Source organism: Corythoichthys intestinalis, chromosome 11 (genome assembly GCF_030265065.1).
Source record: "Corythoichthys intestinalis isolate RoL2023-P3 chromosome 11, ASM3026506v1, whole genome shotgun sequence".
NCBI classification, from domain to species: domain Eukaryota; kingdom Metazoa; phylum Chordata; class Actinopteri; order Syngnathiformes; family Syngnathidae; genus Corythoichthys; species Corythoichthys intestinalis.
This window is the reverse complement of record NC_080405.1, coordinates 4,927,501-4,945,000: the sequence shown is the minus strand read 5'-3', so window position 1 is coordinate 4,945,000 and position 17,500 is coordinate 4,927,501. Positions and strand designations below refer to the sequence as shown.

The window sequence follows — 17,500 nt, the reverse complement described above, 5'->3', positions numbered from 1 at the left end:
TAACGAGGTAATCACCATTTAAAACGCACAGAGTTGGGTGAAAACGAGAGCTGCAAACTCAACCCGATGTGAGCTCCAACCACAAAACTAACAAGACAGTACATCGACCTCAGTTGATACCAACAAGATCTGTCTGTTCTTTCTTTTTAATGAAATAAACCAAAAAGCTTACAGCACCTGGTATTCCCAGGCGGTCTCCCATCCAAGTACTAACCAGGCCCGACCCTGCTTAGCTTCCGAGATCAGACGAGATCGGGCGTTCTCAGGGTAGTATGGCCGTAAGCTGGCAAAGCTTGTGAAATATCGCTATACAAAAGGCGAAGGAGATCTGATCGGGCGTTCTCAGGGTAGTATGGCCGTAAGCTGGCAAAATTTGTGAAATATAGCTATACAAAAGGCGAAGGAGATCTGTTCTGGTACAAAAGACGAACCAGTTCAGTTCAGTTCAGTCAGGTTCCCTGAGGGAAGTTAGGTTTCAAGTGGTCTGGTCATCTCGTGCTGTCAATGGCAGCTAACGAGGTAATCACCATCTAAAACGCACAGAGTTGGGTGAAAACGAGAGCTGCAAACTCAACCAAATGTGAGCTCCAACCACAAAACTAACAAGACAGTACATTGACCTCAGTTGATACCAACAAGATCTGTCTGTTCTTTCTTTGTCATGAAATAAACCAAAAAGCTTACAGCACCTGGTATTCCCAGGCGGTCTCCCATCCAAGTACTAACCAGGCCCGACCCTGCTTAGCTTCCGAGATCAGACGAGATCCGGCGTTCTCAGGGTAGTATGGCCGTAAGCTGGCAAAATTTGTGAAATATAGCTATACAAAAGGCGAAGGAGATGTGTTCTGGTACAAAAGACGAACCAGTTCAGTTCAGTTCAGTCAGGTTCCCTGAGGGAAATTAGATTTCAAGTGGTCTGGTCATCTCGTGCTGTCAATGGCAGCTAACGAGGTAATCACCATTTAAAACGCACAGAGTTGGGTGAAAACGAGAGCTGCAAACTCAACCCAATGTGAGCTCCAACCACAAAACTAACAAGACAGTACATTGACCTCAGTTGATACCAACAAGATCTGTCTGTTCTTTCTTTGTCATGAAATAAACCAAAAAGCTTACAGCACCTGGTATTCCCAGGCGGTCTCCCATCCAAGTACTAACCAGGCCCGACCCTGCTTAGCTTCCGAGATCAGACGAGATCGGGCGTTCTCAGGGTAGTATGGCCGTAAGCTGGCAAAGCTTGTGAAATATCGCTATACAAAAGGTGAAGGAGATCTGATCGGGCGTTCTCAGGGTAGTATGGCCGTAAGCTGGCAAAATTTGTGAAATATAGCTATACAAAAGGCGAAGGAGATCTGTTCTGGTACAAAAGATGAACCAGTTCAGTAAGGTTCCCTGAGTGAAATTAGGTTTCAAGTGGTCTGGTCATCTCGTGCTGTCAATGGCAGCTAACGAGGTAATCACCATTTAAAACGCACAGAGTTGGGTGAAAACGAGAGCTGCAAACTCAACCCGACGTGAGCTCCAACCACAAAACTAACAAGACAGTACATCGACCTCAGTTGATACCAACAAGATCTGTCTGTTCTTTCTTTGTCATGAAATAAACCAAAAAGCTTACAGCACCTGGTATTCCCAGGCGGTCTCCCATCCAAGTACTAACCAGGCCCGACCCTGCTTAGCTTCCGAGATCAGACGAGATCGGGCGTTCTCAGGGTAGTATGGCCGTAAGCTGGCAAAATTTGTGAAATATAGCTATACAAAAGGCGAAGGAGATCTGTTCTGGTACAAAAGACGAACCAGTTCAGTTCAGTTCAGTCAGGTTCCCTGAGGGAAGTTAGGTTTCAAGTGGTCTGGTCATCTCGTGCTGTCAATGGCAGCTAACGAGGTAATCACCATTTAAAACGCACAGAGTTGGGTGAAAACGAGAGCTGCAAACTCAACCCAATGTGAGCTCCAACCACAAAACTAACAAGACAATACATTGACCTCAGTTGATACCAACAAGATCTGTCTGTTCTTTCTTTGTCATGAAATAAACCAAAAAGCTTACAGCACCTGGTATTCCCAGGCGGTCTCCCATCCAAGTACTAACCAGGCCCGACCCTGCTTAGCTTCCGAGATCAGACGAGATCGGGCGTTCTCAGGGTAGTATGGCCGTAAGCTGGCAAAGCTTGTGAAATATCGCTATACAAAAGGCGAAGGAGATCTGATCGGGCGTTCTCAGGGTAGTATGGCCGTAAGCTGGCAAACTTTGTGAAATATAGCTATACAAAAGGCGAAGGAGATCTGTTCTGGTACAAAAGACGAACCAGTTCAGTTCAGTTCAGTCAGGTTCCCTGAGGGAAGTTAGGTTTCAAGTGGTCTGGTCATCTCGTGCTGTCAATGGCAGCTAACGAGGTAATCACCATCTAAAACGCACAGAGTTGGGTGAAAACGAGAGCTGCAAACTCAACCAAATGTGAGCTCCAACCACAAAACTAACAAGACAGTACATTGACCTCAGTTGATACCAACAAGATCTGTCTGTTCTTTCTTTTTCATGAAATAAACCAAAAAGCTTACAGCACCTGGTATTCCCAGGCGGTCTCCCATCCAAGTACTAACCAGGCCCGACCCTGCTTAGCTTCCGAGATCAGACGAGATCCGGCGTTCTCAGGGTAGTATGGCCGTAAGCTGGCAAAATTTGTGAAATATAGCTATACAAAAGGCGAAGGAGATGTGTTCTGGTACAAAAGACGAACCAGTTCAGTTCAGTTCAGTCAGGTTCCCTGAGGGAAATTAGATTTCAAGTGGTCTGGTCATCTCGTGCTGTCAATGGCAGCTAACGAGGTAATCACCATTTAAAACGCACAGAGTTGGGTGAAAACGAGAGCTGCAAACTCAACCCAATGTGAGCTCCAACCACAAAACTAACAAGACAGTACATTGACCTCAGTTGATACCAACAAGATCTGTCTGTTCTTTCTTTGTCATGAAATAAACCAAAAAGCTTACAGCACCTGGTATTCCCAGGCGGTCTCCCATCCAAGTACTAACCAGGCCCGACCCTGCTTAGCTTCCGAGATCAGACGAGATCGGGCGTTCTCAGGGTAGTATGGCCGTAAGCTGGCAAAGCTTGTGAAATATCGCTATACAAAAGGTGAAGGAGATCTGATCGGGCGTTCTCAGGGTAGTATGGCCGTAAGCTGGCAAAATTTGTGAAATATAGCTATACAAAAGGCGAAGGAGATCTGTTCTGGTACAAAAGACGAACCAGTTCAGTTCAGTTCAGTCAGGTTCCCTGAGGGAAGTTAGGTTTCAAGTGGTCTGGTCATCTCGTGCTGTCAATGGCAGCTAACGAGGTAATCACCATCTAAAACGCACAGAGTTGGGTGAAAACGAGAGCTGCAAACTCAACCCGATGTGAGCTCCAACCACAAAACTAACAAGACAGTACATCGACCTCAGTTGATACCAACAAGATCTGTCTGTTCTTTCTTTTTAATGAAATAAACCAAAAAGCTTACAGCACCTGGTATTCCCAGGCGGTCTCCCATCCAAGTACTAACCAGGCCCGACCCTGCTTAGCTTCCGAGATCAGACGAGATCGGGCGTTCTCAGGGTAGTATGGCCGTAAGCTGGCAAAGCTTGTGAAATATCGCTATACAAAAGGCGAAGGAGATCTGATCGGGCATTCTCAGGGTAGTATGGCCGTAAGCTGGCAAAACTTGTGAAATATAGCTATACAAAGGGGAATGAGATCTGTTCTGGTACAAAAGACGAACCAGTTCACTTCAGTTCAGTTCAGTAAGGTTCCCTGAGGGAAATTAGGTTTCAGGTTGTCTGGTCATCTCGTGCTGTCAATGGCAGCTAACGAGGTAATCACCATTTAAAACGCACAGAGTTGGGTGAAAACGAGAGCTGCAAACTCAACCCAATGTGAGCTCCAACCACAAAACTAACAAGACAATACATTGACCTCAGTTGATACCAACAAGATCTGTCTGTTCTTTCTTTGTCATGAAATAAACCAAAAAGCTTACAGCACCTGGTATTCCCAGGCGGTCTCCCACCCAAGTACTAACCAGGCCCGACCCTGCTTAGCTTCCGAGATCAGACGAGATCGGGCGTTCTCAGGGTAGTATGGCCGTAAGCTGGCAAAATTTGTGAAATATAGCTATACAAAAGGCGAAGGAGATCTGTTCTGGTACAAAAGACGAACCAGTTCAGTTCAGTTCAGTCAGGTTCCCTGAGGGAAGTTAGGTTTCAAGTGGTCTGGTCATCTCGTGCTTTCAATGGCAGCTAACGAGGTAATCACCATCTAAAACGCACAGAGTTGGGTGAAAACGAGAGCTGCAAACTCAACCAAATGTGAGCTCCAACCACAAAACTAACAAGACAGTACATTGACCTCATTTGATACCAACAAGTTCTGTCTGTTCTTTCTTTGTCATGAAATAAACCAAAAAGCTTACAGCACCTGGTATTCCCAGGCGGTCTCCCATCCAAGTACTAACCAGGCCCGACCCTGCTTAGCTTCCGAGATCAGACGAGATCTGGCGTTCTCAGGGTAGTATGGCCGTAAGCTGGCAAAGCTTGTAAAATATAGCTATACAAAAGGCGAAGGAGATCTGTTCTGGTACAAAAGATGAACCAGTTCAGTAAGGTTCCCTGAGTGAAATTAGGTTTCAAGTGGTCTGGTCATCTCGTGCTGTCAATGGCAGCTAACGAGGTAATCACCATTTAAAACGCACAGAGTTGGGTGAAAACGAGAGCTGCAAACTCAACCCGACGTGAGCTCCAACCACAAAACTAACAAGACAGTACATCGACCTCAGTTGATACCAACAAGATCTGTCTGTTTTTTCTTTGTCATGAAATAAACCAAAAAGCTTACAGCACCTGGTATTCCCAGGCGGTCTCCCATCCAAGTACCAACCAGGCCCGACCCTGCTTAGCTTCCGAGATCAGACGAGATCGGGCGTTCTCAGGGTAGTATGGCCGTAAGCTGGCAAAATTTGTGAAATATAGTTATACAAAAGGCGAAGGAGATCTGTTCTGGTACAAAAGACGAACCAGTTCAGTTCAGTTCAGTCAGGTTCCCTGAGGGAAGTTAGGTTTCAAGTGGTCTGGTCATCTCGTGCTGTCAATGGCAGCTAACGAGGTAATCACCATTTAAAACGCACAGAGTTGGGTGAAAACGAGAGCTGCAAACTCAACCCAATGTGAGCTCCAACCACAAAACTAACAAGACAATACATTGACCTCAGTTGATACCAACAAGATATGTCTGTTCTTTCTTTGTCATGAAATAAACCAAAAAGCTTACAGCACCTGGTATTCCCAGGCGGTCTCCCATCCAAGTACTAACCAGGGCCGACCCTGCTTAGCTTCCGAGATCAGACGAGATCGGGCGTTCTCAGGGTAGTATGGCCGTAAGCTGGCAAAATTTGTGAAATATAGCTATACAAAAGGCGAAGGAGATCTGTTCTGGTACAAAAGACGAACCAGTTCAGTTCAGTTCAGTCAGGTTCCCTGAGGGAAGTTAGGTTTCAAGTGGTCTGGTCATCTCGTGCTGTCAATGGCAGCTAACGAGGTAATCACCATTTAAAACGCACAGAGTTGGGTGAACACGAGAGCTGCAAACTCAACCCAATGTGAGCTCCAACCACAAAACTAACAAGACAGTACATTGACCAGGGTTGATACCAACAAGATCTGTCCGTTCTTTCTTTGTCATGAAATAAACCAAAAAGCTTACAGCACCTGGTATTCCCAGGCGGTCTCCCATCCAAGTACTAACCAGGCCCGACCCTGCTTAGCTTCCGAGATCAGACGAGATCGGGCGTTCTCAGGGTAGTATGGCCGTAAGCTGGCAAAACTTGTGAAATATAGCTATACAAAAGGCGAAGGAGATCTGTTCTGGTACAAAATATGAACCAGTTCAGTAAGGTTCCCTGAGTGAAATTAGGTTTCAAGTGGTCTGGTCATCTCGTGCTTTCAATGGCAGCTAACGAGGTAATCACCATCTAAAACGCACAGAGTTGGGTGAAAACGAGAGCTGCAAACTCAACCAAATGTGAGCTCCAACCACAAAACTAACAAGACAGTACATTGACCTCAGTTGATACCAACAAGATCTGTCTGTTCTTTCTTTGTCATGAAATAAACCAAAAAGCTTACAGCACCTGGTATTCCCAGGCGGTCTCCCATCCAAGTACTAACCAGGCCCGACCCTGCTTAGCTTCCGAGATCAGGCGTTCTCAGGGTAGTATGGCCGTAAGCTGGCAAAGCTTGTAAAGTATAGCTATACAAAAGGCGAAGGAGATCTGTTCTGGTACAAAAGATGAACCAGTTCAGTAAGGTTCCCTGAGTGAAATTAGGTTTCAAGTGGTCTGATCATCTCGTGCTGTCAATGGCAGCTAACGAGGTAATCACCATTTAAAACGCACAGAGTTGGGTGAAAACGAGAGCTGCAAACTCAACCCGATGTGAGCTCCAACCACAAAACTAACAAGACAGTACATCGACCTCAGTTGATACCAACAAGATCTGTCTGTTCTTTCTTTTTAATGAAATAAACCAAAAAGCTTACAGCACCTGGTATTCCCAGGCGGTCTCCCATCCAAGTACTAACCAGGCCCGACCCTGCTTAGCTTCCGAGATCAGACGAGATCGGGCGTTCTCAGGGTAGTATGGCCGTAAGCTGGCAAAGCTTGTGAAATATCGCTATACAAAAGGCGAAGGAGATCTGATCGGGCGTTCTCAGGGTAGTATGGCCGTAAGCTGGCAAAATTTGTGAAATATAGCTATACAAAAGGCGAAGGAGATCTGTTCTGGTACAAAAGACGAACCAGTTCAGTTCAGTTCAGTCAGGTTCCCTGAGGGAAGTTAGGTTTCAAGTGGTCTGGTCATCTCGTGCTTTCAATGGCAGCTAACGAGGTAATCACCATCTAAAACGCACAGAGTTGGGTGAAAACGAGAGCTGCAAACTCAACCAAATGTGAGCTCCAACCACAAAACTAACAAGACAGTACATTGACCTCAGTTGATACCAACAAGATCTGTCTGTTCTTTCTTTGTCATGAAATAAACCAAAAAGCTTACAGCACCTGGTATTCCCAGGCGGTCTCCCATCCAAGTACTAACCAGGCCCGACCCTGCTTAGCTTCCGAGATCAGACGAGATCTGGCGTTCTCAGGGTAGTATGGCCGTAAGCTGGCAAAGCTTGTAAAATATAGCTATACAAAAGGCGAAGGAGATCTGTTCTGGTACAAAAGATGAACCAGTTCAGTAAGGTTCCCTGAGTGAAATTAGGTTTCAAGTGGTCTGGTCATCTCGTGCTGTCAATGGCAGCTAACGAGGTAATCACCATTTAAAACGCACAGAGTTGGGTGAAAACGAGAGCTGCAAACTCAACCCGACGTGAGCTCCAACCACAAAACTAACAAGACAGTACATCGACCTCAGTTGATACCAACAAGATCTGTCTGTTTTTTCTTTGTCATGAAATAAACCAAAAAGCTTACAGCACCTGGTATTCCCAGGCGGTCTCCCATCCAAGTACCAACCAGGCCCGACCCTGCTTAGCTTCCGAGATCAGACGAGATCGGGCGTTCTCAGGGTAGTATGGCCGTAAGCTGGCAAAATTTGTGAAATATAGTTATACAAAAGGCGAAGGAGATCTGTTCTGGTACAAAAGACGAACCAGTTCAGTTCAGTTCAGTCAGGTTCCCTGAGGGAAGTTAGGTTTCAAGTGGTCTGGTCATCTCGTGCTGTCAATGGCAGCTAACGAGGTAATCACCATTTAAAACGCACAGAGTTGGGTGAAAACGAGAGCTGCAAACTCAACCCAATGTGAGCTCCAACCACAAAACTAACAAGACAATACATTGACCTCAGTTGATACCAACAAGATATGTCTGTTCTTTCTTTGTCATGAAATAAACCAAAAAGCTTACAGCACCTGGTATTCCCAGGCGGTCTCCCATCCAAGTACTAACCAGGGCCGACCCTGCTTAGCTTCCGAGATCAGACGAGATCGGGCGTTCTCAGGGTAGTATGGCCGTAAGCTGGCAAAATTTGTGAAATATAGCTATACAAAAGGCGAAGGAGATCTGTTCTGGTACAAAAGACGAACCAGTTCAGTTCAGTTCAGTCAGGTTCCCTGAGGGAAGTTAGGTTTCAAGTGGTCTGGTCATCTCGTGCTGTCAATGGCAGCTAACGAGGTAATCACCATTTAAAACGCACAGAGTTGGGTGAACACGAGAGCTGCAAACTCAACCCAATGTGAGCTCCAACCACAAAACTAACAAGACAGTACATTGACCAGGGTTGATACCAACAAGATCTGTCCGTTCTTTCTTTGTCATGAAATAAACCAAAAAGCTTACAGCACCTGGTATTCCCAGGCGGTCTCCCATCCAAGTACTAACCAGGCCCGACCCTGCTTAGCTTCCGAGATCAGACGAGATCGGGCGTTCTCAGGGTAGTATGGCCGTAAGCTGGCAAAACTTGTGAAATATAGCTATACAAAAGGCGAAGGAGATCTGTTCTGGTACAAAATATGAACCAGTTCAGTAAGGTTCCCTGAGTGAAATTAGGTTTCAAGTGGTCTGGTCATCTCGTGCTTTCAATGGCAGCTAACGAGGTAATCACCATCTAAAACGCACAGAGTTGGGTGAAAACGAGAGCTGCAAACTCAACCAAATGTGAGCTCCAACCACAAAACTAACAAGACAGTACATTGACCTCAGTTGATACCAACAAGATCTGTCTGTTCTTTCTTTGTCATGAAATAAACCAAAAAGCTTACAGCACCTGGTATTCCCAGGCGGTCTCCCATCCAAGTACTAACCAGGCCCGACCCTGCTTAGCTTCCGAGATCAGGCGTTCTCAGGGTAGTATGGCCGTAAGCTGGCAAAGCTTGTAAAGTATAGCTATACAAAAGGCGAAGGAGATCTGTTCTGGTACAAAAGATGAACCAGTTCAGTAAGGTTCCCTGAGTGAAATTAGGTTTCAAGTGGTCTGATCATCTCGTGCTGTCAATGGCAGCTAACGAGGTAATCACCATTTAAAACGCACAGAGTTGGGTGAAAACGAGAGCTGCAAACTCAACCCGATGTGAGCTCCAACCACAAAACTAACAAGACAGTACATCGACCTCAGTTGATACCAACAAGATCTGTCTGTTCTTTCTTTTTAATGAAATAAACCAAAAAGCTTACAGCACCTGGTATTCCCAGGCGGTCTCCCATCCAAGTACTAACCAGGCCCGACCCTGCTTAGCTTCCGAGATCAGACGAGATCGGGCGTTCTCAGGGTAGTATGGCCGTAAGCTGGCAAAGCTTGTGAAATATCGCTATACAAAAGGCGAAGGAGATCTGATCGGGCGTTCTCAGGGTAGTATGGCCGTAAGCTGGCAAAATTTGTGAAATATAGCTATACAAAAGGCGAAGGAGATCTGTTCTGGTACAAAAGACGAACCAGTTCAGTTCAGTTCAGTCAGGTTCCCTGAGGGAAGTTAGGTTTCAAGTGGTCTGGTCATCTCGTGCTTTCAATGGCAGCTAACGAGGTAATCACCATCTAAAACGCACAGAGTTGGGTGAAAACGAGAGCTGCAAACTCAACCAAATGTGAGCTCCAACCACAAAACTAACAAGACAGTACATTGACCTCAGTTGATACCAACAAGATCTGTCTGTTCTTTCTTTGTCATGAAATAAACCAAAAAGCTTACAGCACCTGGTATTCCCAGGCGGTCTCCCATCCAAGTACTAACCAGGCCCGACCCTGCTTAGCTTCCGAGATCAGACGAGATCTGGCGTTCTCAGGGTAGTATGGCCGTAAGCTGGCAAAGCTTGTAAAATATAGCTATACAAAAGGCGAAGGAGATCTGTTCTGGTACAAAAGATGAACCAGTTCAGTAAGGTTCCCTGAGTGAAATTAGGTTTCAAGTGGTCTGGTCATCTCGTGCTGTCAATGGCAGCTAACGAGGTAATCACCATTTAAAACGCACAGAGTTGGGTGAAAACGAGAGCTGCAAACTCAACCCGACGTGAGCTCCAACCACAAAACTAACAAGACAGTACATCGACCTCAGTTGATACCAACAAGATCTGTCTGTTTTTTCTTTGTCATGAAATAAACCAAAAAGCTTACAGCACCTGGTATTCCCAGGCGGTCTCCCATCCAAGTACCAACCAGGCCCGACCCTGCTTAGCTTCCGAGATCAGACGAGATCGGGCGTTCTCAGGGTAGTATGGCCGTAAGCTGGCAAAATTTGTGAAATATAGTTATACAAAAGGCGAAGGAGATCTGTTCTGGTACAAAAGACGAACCAGTTCAGTTCAGTTCAGTCAGGTTCCCTGAGGGAAGTTAGGTTTCAAGTGGTCTGGTCATCTCGTGCTGTCAATGGCAGCTAACGAGGTAATCACCATTTAAAACGCACAGAGTTGGGTGAAAACGAGAGCTGCAAACTCAACCCAATGTGAGCTCCAACCACAAAACTAACAAGACAATACATTGACCTCAGTTGATACCAACAAGATATGTCTGTTCTTTCTTTGTCATGAAATAAACCAAAAAGCTTACAGCACCTGGTATTCCCAGGCGGTCTCCCATCCAAGTACTAACCAGGGCCGACCCTGCTTAGCTTCCGAGATCAGACGAGATCGGGCGTTCTCAGGGTAGTATGGCCGTAAGCTGGCAAAATTTGTGAAATATAGCTATACAAAAGGCGAAGGAGATCTGTTCTGGTACAAAAGACGAACCAGTTCAGTTCAGTTCAGTCAGGTTCCCTGAGGGAAGTTAGGTTTCAAGTGGTCTGGTCATCTCGTGCTGTCAATGGCAGCTAACGAGGTAATCACCATTTAAAACGCACAGAGTTGGGTGAACACGAGAGCTGCAAACTCAACCCAATGTGAGCTCCAACCACAAAACTAACAAGACAGTACATTGACCAGGGTTGATACCAACAAGATCTGTCCGTTCTTTCTTTGTCATGAAATAAACCAAAAAGCTTACAGCACCTGGTATTCCCAGGCGGTCTCCCATCCAAGTACTAACCAGGCCCGACCCTGCTTAGCTTCCGAGATCAGACGAGATCGGGCGTTCTCAGGGTAGTATGGCCGTAAGCTGGCAAAACTTGTGAAATATAGCTATACAAAAGGCGAAGGAGATCTGTTCTGGTACAAAATATGAACCAGTTCAGTAAGGTTCCCTGAGTGAAATTAGGTTTCAAGTGGTCTGGTCATCTCGTGCTTTCAATGGCAGCTAACGAGGTAATCACCATCTAAAACGCACAGAGTTGGGTGAAAACGAGAGCTGCAAACTCAACCAAATGTGAGCTCCAACCACAAAACTAACAAGACAGTACATTGACCTCAGTTGATACCAACAAGATCTGTCTGTTCTTTCTTTGTCATGAAATAAACCAAAAAGCTTACAGCACCTGGTATTCCCAGGCGGTCTCCCATCCAAGTACTAACCAGGCCCGACCCTGCTTAGCTTCCGAGATCAGGCGTTCTCAGGGTAGTATGGCCGTAAGCTGGCAAAGCTTGTAAAGTATAGCTATACAAAAGGCGAAGGAGATCTGTTCTGGTACAAAAGATGAACCAGTTCAGTAAGGTTCCCTGAGTGAAATTAGGTTTCAAGTGGTCTGATCATCTCGTGCTGTCAATGGCAGCTAACGAGGTAATCACCATTTAAAACGCACAGAGTTGGGTGAAAACGAGAGCTGCAAACTCAACCCGATGTGAGCTCCAACCACAAAACTAACAAGACAGTACATCGACCTCAGTTGATACCAACAAGATCTGTCTGTTCTTTCTTTTTAATGAAATAAACCAAAAAGCTTACAGCACCTGGTATTCCCAGGCGGTCTCCCATCCAAGTACTAACCAGGCCCGACCCTGCTTAGCTTCCGAGATCAGACGAGATCGGGCGTTCTCAGGGTAGTATGGCCGTAAGCTGGCAAAGCTTGTGAAATATCGCTATACAAAAGGCGAAGGAGATCTGATCGGGCGTTCTCAGGGTAGTATGGCCGTAAGCTGGCAAAATTTGTGAAATATAGCTATACAAAAGGCGAAGGAGATCTGTTCTGGTACAAAAGACGAACCAGTTCAGTTCAGTTCAGTCAGGTTCCCTGAGGGAAGTTAGGTTTCAAGTGGTCTGGTCATCTCGTGCTTTCAATGGCAGCTAACGAGGTAATCACCATCTAAAACGCACAGAGTTGGGTGAAAACGAGAGCTGCAAACTCAACCAAATGTGAGCTCCAACCACAAAACTAACAAGACAGTACATTGACCTCAGTTGATACCAACAAGATCTGTCTGTTCTTTCTTTGTCATGAAATAAACCAAAAAGCTTACAGCACCTGGTATTCCCAGGCGGTCTCCCATCCAAGTACTAACCAGGCCCGACCCTGCTTAGCTTCCGAGATCAGACGAGATCGGGCGTTCTCAGGGTAGTATGGCCGTAAGCTGGCAAAGCTTGTAAAATATAGCTATACAAAAGGCGAAGGAGATCTGTTCTGGTACAAAAGATGAACCAGTTCAGTAAGGTTCCCTGAGTGAAATTAGGTTTCAAGTGGTCTGGTCATCTCGTGCTGTCAATGGCAGCTAACGAGGTAATCACCATTTAAAACGCACAGAGTTGGGTGAAAACGAGAGCTGCAAACTCAACCCGACGTGAGCTCCAACCACAAAACTAACAAGACAGTACATCGACCTCAGTTGATACCAACAAGATCTGTCTGTTCTTTCTTTGTCATGAAATAAACCAAAAAGCTTACAGCACCTGGTATTCCCAGGCGGTCTCCCATCCAAGTACTAACCAGGCCCGACCCTGCTTAGCTTCCGAGATCAGACGAGATCGGGCGTTCTCAGGGTAGTATGGCCGTAAGCTGGCAAAGCTTGTGAAATATCGCTATACAAAAGGCGAAGGAGATCTGATCGGGCGTTCTCAGGGTAGTATGGCCGTAAGCTGGCAAAACTTGTGAAATATAGCTATACAAAGGGGAATGAGATCTGTTCTGGTACAAAAGACGAACCAGTTCACTTCAGTTCAGTTCAGTAAGGTTCCCTGAGGGAAATTAGGTTTCAAGTGGTCTGGTCATCTCGTGCTGTCAATGGCAGCTAACGAGGTAATCACCATTTAAAACGCACAGAGTTGGGTGAAAACGATAGCTGCAAACTCAACCCAATGTGAGCTCCAACCACAAAACTAACAAGACAATACATTGACCTCAGTTGATACCAACAAGATCTGCCTGTTCTTTCTTTGTCATGAAATAAACCAAAAAGCTTACAGCACCTGGTATTCCCAGGCGGTCTCCCATCCAAGTACTAACCAGGCCCGACCCTTCTTAGCTTCCGAGATCAGACGAGATCGGGTGTTCTCAGGGTAGTATGGCCGTAAGCTGGCAAAATTTGTGAAATATAGCTATACAAAAGGCGAAGGAGATCTGTTCTGGTACAAAAGACGAACCAGTTCAGTTCAGTTCAGTCAGGTTCCCTGAGGGAAGTTAGGTTTCAAGTGATCTGGTCATCTCGTGCTGTCAATGGCAGCTAACGAGGTAATCACCATTTAAAACGCACAGAGTTGGGTGAAAACGAGAGCTGCAAACTCAACCCAATGTGAGCTCCAACCACAAAACTAACAAGACAGTACATTGACCAGGGTTGATACCAACAAGATCTGTCTGTTCTTTCTTTGTCATGAAATAAACCAAAAAGCTTACAGCACCTGGTATTCCCAGGCGGTCTCCAATCCAAGTACTAACCAGGCCCGACCCTGCTTAGCTTCCGAGATCAGACGAGATCGGGCGTTCTCAGGGTAGTATGGCCGTAAGCTGGATAAGGTTGTGAAATATAGCTATACAAAAGGCGAAGGAGATCTGTTCTGGTACAAAAGATGAACCAGTTCAGTAAGGTTCCCTGAGGGAAATTAGGTTTCAAGTGGTCTGGTCATCTCGTGCTGTCAATGGCAGCTAACGAGGTAATCACCATTTAAAACGCACAGAGTTGGGTGAAAACGAGAGCTGCAAACTCAACCCGATGTGAGCTCCAACCACAAAACTAACAAGACAGTACATCGACCTCAGTTGAAACCAACAAGATCTGTCTGTTCTTTCTTTTTAATGAAATAAACCAAAAAGCTTACAGCACCTGGTATTCCCAGGCGGTCTCCCATCCAAGTACTAACCAGGCCCGACCCTGCTTAGCTTCCGAGATCAGACGAGATCGGGCGTTCTCAGGGTAGTATGGCCGTAAGCTGGCAAAGCTTGTGAAATATCGCTATACAAAAGGCGAAGGAGATCTGATCGGGCGTTCTCAGGGTAGTATGGCCGTAAGCTGGCAAAACTTGTGAAATATAGCTATACAAAGGGGAATGAGATCTGTTCTGGTACAAAAGACGAACCAGTTCACTTCAGTTCAGTTCAGTAAGGTTCCCTGAGGGAAATTAGGTTTCAAGTGGTCTGGTCATCTCGTGCTGTCAATGGCAGCTAACGAGGTAATCACCATTTAAAACGCACAGAGTTGGGTGAAAACGATAGCTGCAAACTCAACCCAATGTGAGCTCCAACCACAAAACTAACAAGACAATACATTGACCTCAGTTGATACCAACAAGATCTGCCTGTTCTTTCTTTGTCATGAAATAAACCAAAAAGCTTACAGCACCTGGTATTCCCAGGCGGTCTCCCATCCAAGTACTAACCAGGCCCGACCCTTCTTAGCTTCCGAGATCAGACGAGATCGGGTGTTCTCAGGGTAGTATGGCCGTAAGCTGGCAAAATTTGTGAAATATAGCTATACAAAAGGCGAAGGAGATCTGTTCTGGTACAAAAGACGAACCAGTTCAGTTCAGTTCAGTCAGGTTCCCTGAGGGAAGTTAGGTTTCAAGTGGTCTGGTCATCTCGTGCTGTCAATGGCAGCTAACGAGGTAATCACCATTTAAAACGCACAGAGTTGGGTGAAACGAGAGCTGCAAACTCAACCCAATGTGAGCTCCAACCACAAAACTAACAAGACAGTACATTGACCAGGGTTGATACCAACAAGATCTGTCTGTTCTTTCTTTGTCATGAAATAAACCAAAAAGCTTACAGCACCTGGTATTCCCAGGCGGTCTCCAATCCAAGTACTAACCAGGCCCGACCCTGCTTAGCTTCCGAGATCAGACGAGATCGGGCGTTCTCAGGGTAGTATGGCCGTAAGCTGGATAAGGTTGTGAAATATAGCTATACAAAAGGCGAAGGAGATCTGTTCTGGTACAAAAGATGAACCAGTTCAGTAAGGTTACCTGAGTGAAATTAGGTTTCAAGTGGTCTGGTCATCTCGTGCTGTCAATGGCAGCTAACGAGGTAATCACCATTTAAAACGCACAGAGTTGGGTGAAAACGAGAGCTGCAAACTCAACCCGATGTGAGCTCCAACCACAAAACTAACAAGACAGTACATCGACCTCAGTTGATACCAACAAGATCTGTCTGTTCTTTCTTTTTAATGAAATAAACCAAAAAGCTTACAGCACCTGGTATTCCCAGGCGGTCTCCCATCCAAGTACTAACCAGGCCCGACCCTGCTTAGCTTCCGAGATCAGACGAGATCGGGCGTTCTCAGGGTAGTATGGCCGTAAGCTGGCAAAGCTTGTGAAATATCGCTATACAAAAGGCGAAGGAGATCTGATCGGGCGTTCTCAGGGTAGTATGGCCGTAAGCTGGCAAAACTTGTGAAATATAGCTATACAAAGGGGAATGAGATCTGTTCTGGTACAAAAGACGAACCAGTTCACTTCAGTTCAGTTCAGTAAGGTTCCCTGAGGGAAATTAGGTTTCAAGTGGTCTGGTCATCTCGTGCTGTCAATGGCAGCTAACGAGGTAATCACCATTTAAAACGCACAGAGTTGGGTGAAAACGATAGCTGCAAACTCAACCCAATGTGAGCTCCAACCACAAAACTAACAAGACAATACATTGACCTCAGTTGATACCAACAAGATCTGCCTGTTCTTTCTTTGTCATGAAATAAACCAAAAAGCTTACAGCACCTGGTATTCCCAGGCGGTCTCCCATCCAAGTACTAACCAGGCCCGACCCTTCTTAGCTTCCGAGATCAGACGAGATCGGGTGTTCTCAGGGTAGTATGGCCGTAAGCTGGCAAAATTTGTGAAATATAGCTATACAAAAGGCGAAGGAGATCTGTTCTGGTACAAAAGACGAACCAGTTCAGTTCAGTTCAGTCAGGTTCCCTGAGGGAAGTTAGGTTTCAAGTGATCTGGTCATCTCGTGCTGTCAATGGCAGCTAACGAGGTAATCACCATTTAAAACGCACAGAGTTGGGTGAAAACGAGAGCTGCAAACTCAACCCAATGTGAGCTCCAACCACAAAACTAACAAGACAGTACATTGACCAGGGTTGATACCAACAAGATCTGTCTGTTCTTTCTTTGTCATGAAATAAACCAAAAAGCTTACAGCACCTGGTATTCCCAGGCGGTCTCCAATCCAAGTACTAACCAGGCCCGACCCTGCTTAGCTTCCGAGATCAGACGAGATCGGGCGTTCTCAGGGTAGTATGGCCGTAAGCTGGATAAGGTTGTGAAATATAGCTATACAAAAGGCGAAGGAGATCTGTTCTGGTACAAAAGATGAACCAGTTCAGTAAGGTTCCCTGAGGGAAATTAGGTTTCAAGTGGTCTGGTCATCTCGTGCTGTCAATGGCAGCTAACGAGGTAATCACCATTTAAAACGCACAGAGTTGGGTGAAAACGAGAGCTGCAAACTCAACCCGATGTGAGCTCCAACCACAAAACTAACAAGACAGTACATCGACCTCAGTTGATACCAACAAGATCTGTCTGTTCTTTCTTTTTAATGAAATAAACCAAAAAGCTTACAGCACCTGGTATTCCCAGGCGGTCTCCCATCCAAGTACTAACCAGGCCCGACCCTGCTTAGCTTCCGAGATCAGACGAGATCGGGCGTTCTCAGGGTAGTATGGCCGTAAGCTGGCAAAGCTTGTGAAATATCGCTATACAAAAGGCGAAGGAGATCTGATCGGGCGTTCTCAGGGTAGTATGGCCGTAAGCTGGCAAAACTTGTGAAATATAGCTATACAAAGGGGAATGAGATCTGTTCTGGTACAAAAGACGAACCAGTTCACTTCAGTTCAGTTCAGTAAGGTTCCCTGAGGGAAATTAGGTTTCAAGTGGTCTGGTCATCTCGTGCTGTCAATGGCAGCTAACGAGGTAATCACCATTTAAAACGCACAGAGTTGGGTGAAAACGATAGCTGCAAACTCAACCCAATGTGAGCTCCAACCACAAAACTAACAAGACAATACATTGACCTCAGTTGATACCAACAAGATCTGCCTGTTCTTTCTTTGTCATGAAATAAACCAAAAAGCTTACAGCACCTGGTATTCCCAGGCGGTCTCCCATCCAAGTACTAACCAGGCCCGACCCTTCTTAGCTTCCGAGATCAGACGAGATCGGGCGTTCTCAGGGTAGTATG

At 45.8% G+C, this 17,500-nt stretch overlaps 36 non-coding genes and 3 pseudogenes across 36 annotated transcripts in view; all 39 read right to left on the bottom strand.

Annotated features, from left to right (window-relative positions):
• Positions 1 to 165: 165 nt before the first annotated feature.
• LOC130924816 (5S ribosomal RNA) lies at positions 166 to 284 on the bottom strand. Its single transcript, XR_009065114.1, has one exon. It is a non-coding gene; the product is annotated as a 5S ribosomal RNA (ribosomal RNA).
• A 393-nt stretch (positions 285 to 677) lies between these two features.
• On the bottom strand, positions 678 to 796 carry LOC130925048 (5S ribosomal RNA). Its single transcript, XR_009065339.1, has one exon. It is a non-coding gene; the product is annotated as a 5S ribosomal RNA (ribosomal RNA).
• A 313-nt stretch (positions 797 to 1,109) lies between these two features.
• On the bottom strand, positions 1,110 to 1,228 carry LOC130924804 (5S ribosomal RNA). The gene has a single exon (XR_009065103.1). It is a non-coding gene; the product is annotated as a 5S ribosomal RNA (ribosomal RNA).
• A 383-nt stretch (positions 1,229 to 1,611) lies between these two features.
• LOC130924793 (5S ribosomal RNA) lies at positions 1,612 to 1,730 on the bottom strand. Its single transcript, XR_009065092.1, has one exon. It is a non-coding gene; the product is annotated as a 5S ribosomal RNA (ribosomal RNA).
• A 313-nt stretch (positions 1,731 to 2,043) lies between these two features.
• Positions 2,044 to 2,162, bottom strand: LOC130924782 (5S ribosomal RNA). Its single transcript, XR_009065081.1, has one exon. It is a non-coding gene; the product is annotated as a 5S ribosomal RNA (ribosomal RNA).
• Positions 2,163 to 2,555: 393 nt separating this feature from the next.
• Positions 2,556 to 2,674, bottom strand: LOC130925047 (5S ribosomal RNA). The gene has a single exon (XR_009065338.1). It is a non-coding gene; the product is annotated as a 5S ribosomal RNA (ribosomal RNA).
• Positions 2,675 to 2,987: 313 nt separating this feature from the next.
• Positions 2,988 to 3,106, bottom strand: LOC130924770 (5S ribosomal RNA). Its single transcript, XR_009065069.1, has one exon. It is a non-coding gene; the product is annotated as a 5S ribosomal RNA (ribosomal RNA).
• A 393-nt stretch (positions 3,107 to 3,499) lies between these two features.
• LOC130924759 (5S ribosomal RNA) lies at positions 3,500 to 3,618 on the bottom strand. Its single transcript, XR_009065058.1, has one exon. It is a non-coding gene; the product is annotated as a 5S ribosomal RNA (ribosomal RNA).
• A 397-nt stretch (positions 3,619 to 4,015) lies between these two features.
• LOC130926203 (5S ribosomal RNA) lies at positions 4,016 to 4,134 on the bottom strand. The gene has a single exon (XR_009066220.1). It is a non-coding gene; the product is annotated as a 5S ribosomal RNA (ribosomal RNA).
• A 313-nt stretch (positions 4,135 to 4,447) lies between these two features.
• LOC130924986 (5S ribosomal RNA) lies at positions 4,448 to 4,566 on the bottom strand. Its single transcript, XR_009065280.1, has one exon. It is a non-coding gene; the product is annotated as a 5S ribosomal RNA (ribosomal RNA).
• A 303-nt stretch (positions 4,567 to 4,869) lies between these two features.
• On the bottom strand, positions 4,870 to 4,988 carry LOC130924796 (5S ribosomal RNA). The gene has a single exon (XR_009065095.1). It is a non-coding gene; the product is annotated as a 5S ribosomal RNA (ribosomal RNA).
• Positions 4,989 to 5,301: 313 nt separating this feature from the next.
• On the bottom strand, positions 5,302 to 5,420 carry LOC130925031 (5S ribosomal RNA). Its single transcript, XR_009065322.1, has one exon. It is a non-coding gene; the product is annotated as a 5S ribosomal RNA (ribosomal RNA).
• A 313-nt stretch (positions 5,421 to 5,733) lies between these two features.
• Positions 5,734 to 5,852, bottom strand: LOC130924748 (5S ribosomal RNA). The gene has a single exon (XR_009065047.1). It is a non-coding gene; the product is annotated as a 5S ribosomal RNA (ribosomal RNA).
• Positions 5,853 to 6,155: 303 nt separating this feature from the next.
• LOC130925634 (uncharacterized) lies at positions 6,156 to 6,264 on the bottom strand (annotated as a pseudogene).
• Positions 6,265 to 6,567: 303 nt separating this feature from the next.
• LOC130924737 (5S ribosomal RNA) lies at positions 6,568 to 6,686 on the bottom strand. The gene has a single exon (XR_009065036.1). It is a non-coding gene; the product is annotated as a 5S ribosomal RNA (ribosomal RNA).
• Positions 6,687 to 7,079: 393 nt separating this feature from the next.
• Positions 7,080 to 7,198, bottom strand: LOC130924985 (5S ribosomal RNA). Its single transcript, XR_009065279.1, has one exon. It is a non-coding gene; the product is annotated as a 5S ribosomal RNA (ribosomal RNA).
• Positions 7,199 to 7,501: 303 nt separating this feature from the next.
• On the bottom strand, positions 7,502 to 7,620 carry LOC130924795 (5S ribosomal RNA). The gene has a single exon (XR_009065094.1). It is a non-coding gene; the product is annotated as a 5S ribosomal RNA (ribosomal RNA).
• A 313-nt stretch (positions 7,621 to 7,933) lies between these two features.
• Positions 7,934 to 8,052, bottom strand: LOC130925030 (5S ribosomal RNA). The gene has a single exon (XR_009065321.1). It is a non-coding gene; the product is annotated as a 5S ribosomal RNA (ribosomal RNA).
• A 313-nt stretch (positions 8,053 to 8,365) lies between these two features.
• LOC130924726 (5S ribosomal RNA) lies at positions 8,366 to 8,484 on the bottom strand. The gene has a single exon (XR_009065025.1). It is a non-coding gene; the product is annotated as a 5S ribosomal RNA (ribosomal RNA).
• Positions 8,485 to 8,787: 303 nt separating this feature from the next.
• On the bottom strand, positions 8,788 to 8,896 carry LOC130925633 (uncharacterized; annotated as a pseudogene).
• A 303-nt stretch (positions 8,897 to 9,199) lies between these two features.
• Positions 9,200 to 9,318, bottom strand: LOC130924715 (5S ribosomal RNA). Its single transcript, XR_009065014.1, has one exon. It is a non-coding gene; the product is annotated as a 5S ribosomal RNA (ribosomal RNA).
• A 393-nt stretch (positions 9,319 to 9,711) lies between these two features.
• LOC130924984 (5S ribosomal RNA) lies at positions 9,712 to 9,830 on the bottom strand. The gene has a single exon (XR_009065278.1). It is a non-coding gene; the product is annotated as a 5S ribosomal RNA (ribosomal RNA).
• A 303-nt stretch (positions 9,831 to 10,133) lies between these two features.
• On the bottom strand, positions 10,134 to 10,252 carry LOC130924794 (5S ribosomal RNA). Its single transcript, XR_009065093.1, has one exon. It is a non-coding gene; the product is annotated as a 5S ribosomal RNA (ribosomal RNA).
• Positions 10,253 to 10,565: 313 nt separating this feature from the next.
• On the bottom strand, positions 10,566 to 10,684 carry LOC130925029 (5S ribosomal RNA). The gene has a single exon (XR_009065320.1). It is a non-coding gene; the product is annotated as a 5S ribosomal RNA (ribosomal RNA).
• Positions 10,685 to 10,997: 313 nt separating this feature from the next.
• On the bottom strand, positions 10,998 to 11,116 carry LOC130924704 (5S ribosomal RNA). Its single transcript, XR_009065003.1, has one exon. It is a non-coding gene; the product is annotated as a 5S ribosomal RNA (ribosomal RNA).
• Positions 11,117 to 11,419: 303 nt separating this feature from the next.
• Positions 11,420 to 11,528, bottom strand: LOC130925632 (uncharacterized; annotated as a pseudogene).
• Positions 11,529 to 11,831: 303 nt separating this feature from the next.
• On the bottom strand, positions 11,832 to 11,950 carry LOC130924693 (5S ribosomal RNA). The gene has a single exon (XR_009064992.1). It is a non-coding gene; the product is annotated as a 5S ribosomal RNA (ribosomal RNA).
• A 393-nt stretch (positions 11,951 to 12,343) lies between these two features.
• LOC130924682 (5S ribosomal RNA) lies at positions 12,344 to 12,462 on the bottom strand. The gene has a single exon (XR_009064981.1). It is a non-coding gene; the product is annotated as a 5S ribosomal RNA (ribosomal RNA).
• A 303-nt stretch (positions 12,463 to 12,765) lies between these two features.
• On the bottom strand, positions 12,766 to 12,884 carry LOC130924670 (5S ribosomal RNA). The gene has a single exon (XR_009064970.1). It is a non-coding gene; the product is annotated as a 5S ribosomal RNA (ribosomal RNA).
• Positions 12,885 to 13,281: 397 nt separating this feature from the next.
• On the bottom strand, positions 13,282 to 13,400 carry LOC130924790 (5S ribosomal RNA). The gene has a single exon (XR_009065089.1). It is a non-coding gene; the product is annotated as a 5S ribosomal RNA (ribosomal RNA).
• A 313-nt stretch (positions 13,401 to 13,713) lies between these two features.
• Positions 13,714 to 13,832, bottom strand: LOC130925214 (5S ribosomal RNA). The gene has a single exon (XR_009065501.1). It is a non-coding gene; the product is annotated as a 5S ribosomal RNA (ribosomal RNA).
• Positions 13,833 to 14,135: 303 nt separating this feature from the next.
• Positions 14,136 to 14,254, bottom strand: LOC130924657 (5S ribosomal RNA). Its single transcript, XR_009064958.1, has one exon. It is a non-coding gene; the product is annotated as a 5S ribosomal RNA (ribosomal RNA).
• Positions 14,255 to 14,651: 397 nt separating this feature from the next.
• On the bottom strand, positions 14,652 to 14,770 carry LOC130924789 (5S ribosomal RNA). The gene has a single exon (XR_009065088.1). It is a non-coding gene; the product is annotated as a 5S ribosomal RNA (ribosomal RNA).
• Positions 14,771 to 15,082: 312 nt separating this feature from the next.
• On the bottom strand, positions 15,083 to 15,201 carry LOC130925213 (5S ribosomal RNA). Its single transcript, XR_009065500.1, has one exon. It is a non-coding gene; the product is annotated as a 5S ribosomal RNA (ribosomal RNA).
• Positions 15,202 to 15,504: 303 nt separating this feature from the next.
• On the bottom strand, positions 15,505 to 15,623 carry LOC130924645 (5S ribosomal RNA). Its single transcript, XR_009064946.1, has one exon. It is a non-coding gene; the product is annotated as a 5S ribosomal RNA (ribosomal RNA).
• A 397-nt stretch (positions 15,624 to 16,020) lies between these two features.
• LOC130924788 (5S ribosomal RNA) lies at positions 16,021 to 16,139 on the bottom strand. The gene has a single exon (XR_009065087.1). It is a non-coding gene; the product is annotated as a 5S ribosomal RNA (ribosomal RNA).
• A 313-nt stretch (positions 16,140 to 16,452) lies between these two features.
• On the bottom strand, positions 16,453 to 16,571 carry LOC130925212 (5S ribosomal RNA). The gene has a single exon (XR_009065499.1). It is a non-coding gene; the product is annotated as a 5S ribosomal RNA (ribosomal RNA).
• Positions 16,572 to 16,874: 303 nt separating this feature from the next.
• On the bottom strand, positions 16,875 to 16,993 carry LOC130924634 (5S ribosomal RNA). Its single transcript, XR_009064935.1, has one exon. It is a non-coding gene; the product is annotated as a 5S ribosomal RNA (ribosomal RNA).
• A 397-nt stretch (positions 16,994 to 17,390) lies between these two features.
• Positions 17,391 to 17,500, bottom strand: part of LOC130924982 (5S ribosomal RNA) — a 119-nt gene continuing 9 nt past the window's right edge. The window contains exon 1 of the ribosomal RNA XR_009065276.1: positions 17,391 to 17,500. This exon is cut by the window's right edge and continues 9 nt beyond it. This is a non-coding gene — a ribosomal RNA (5S ribosomal RNA).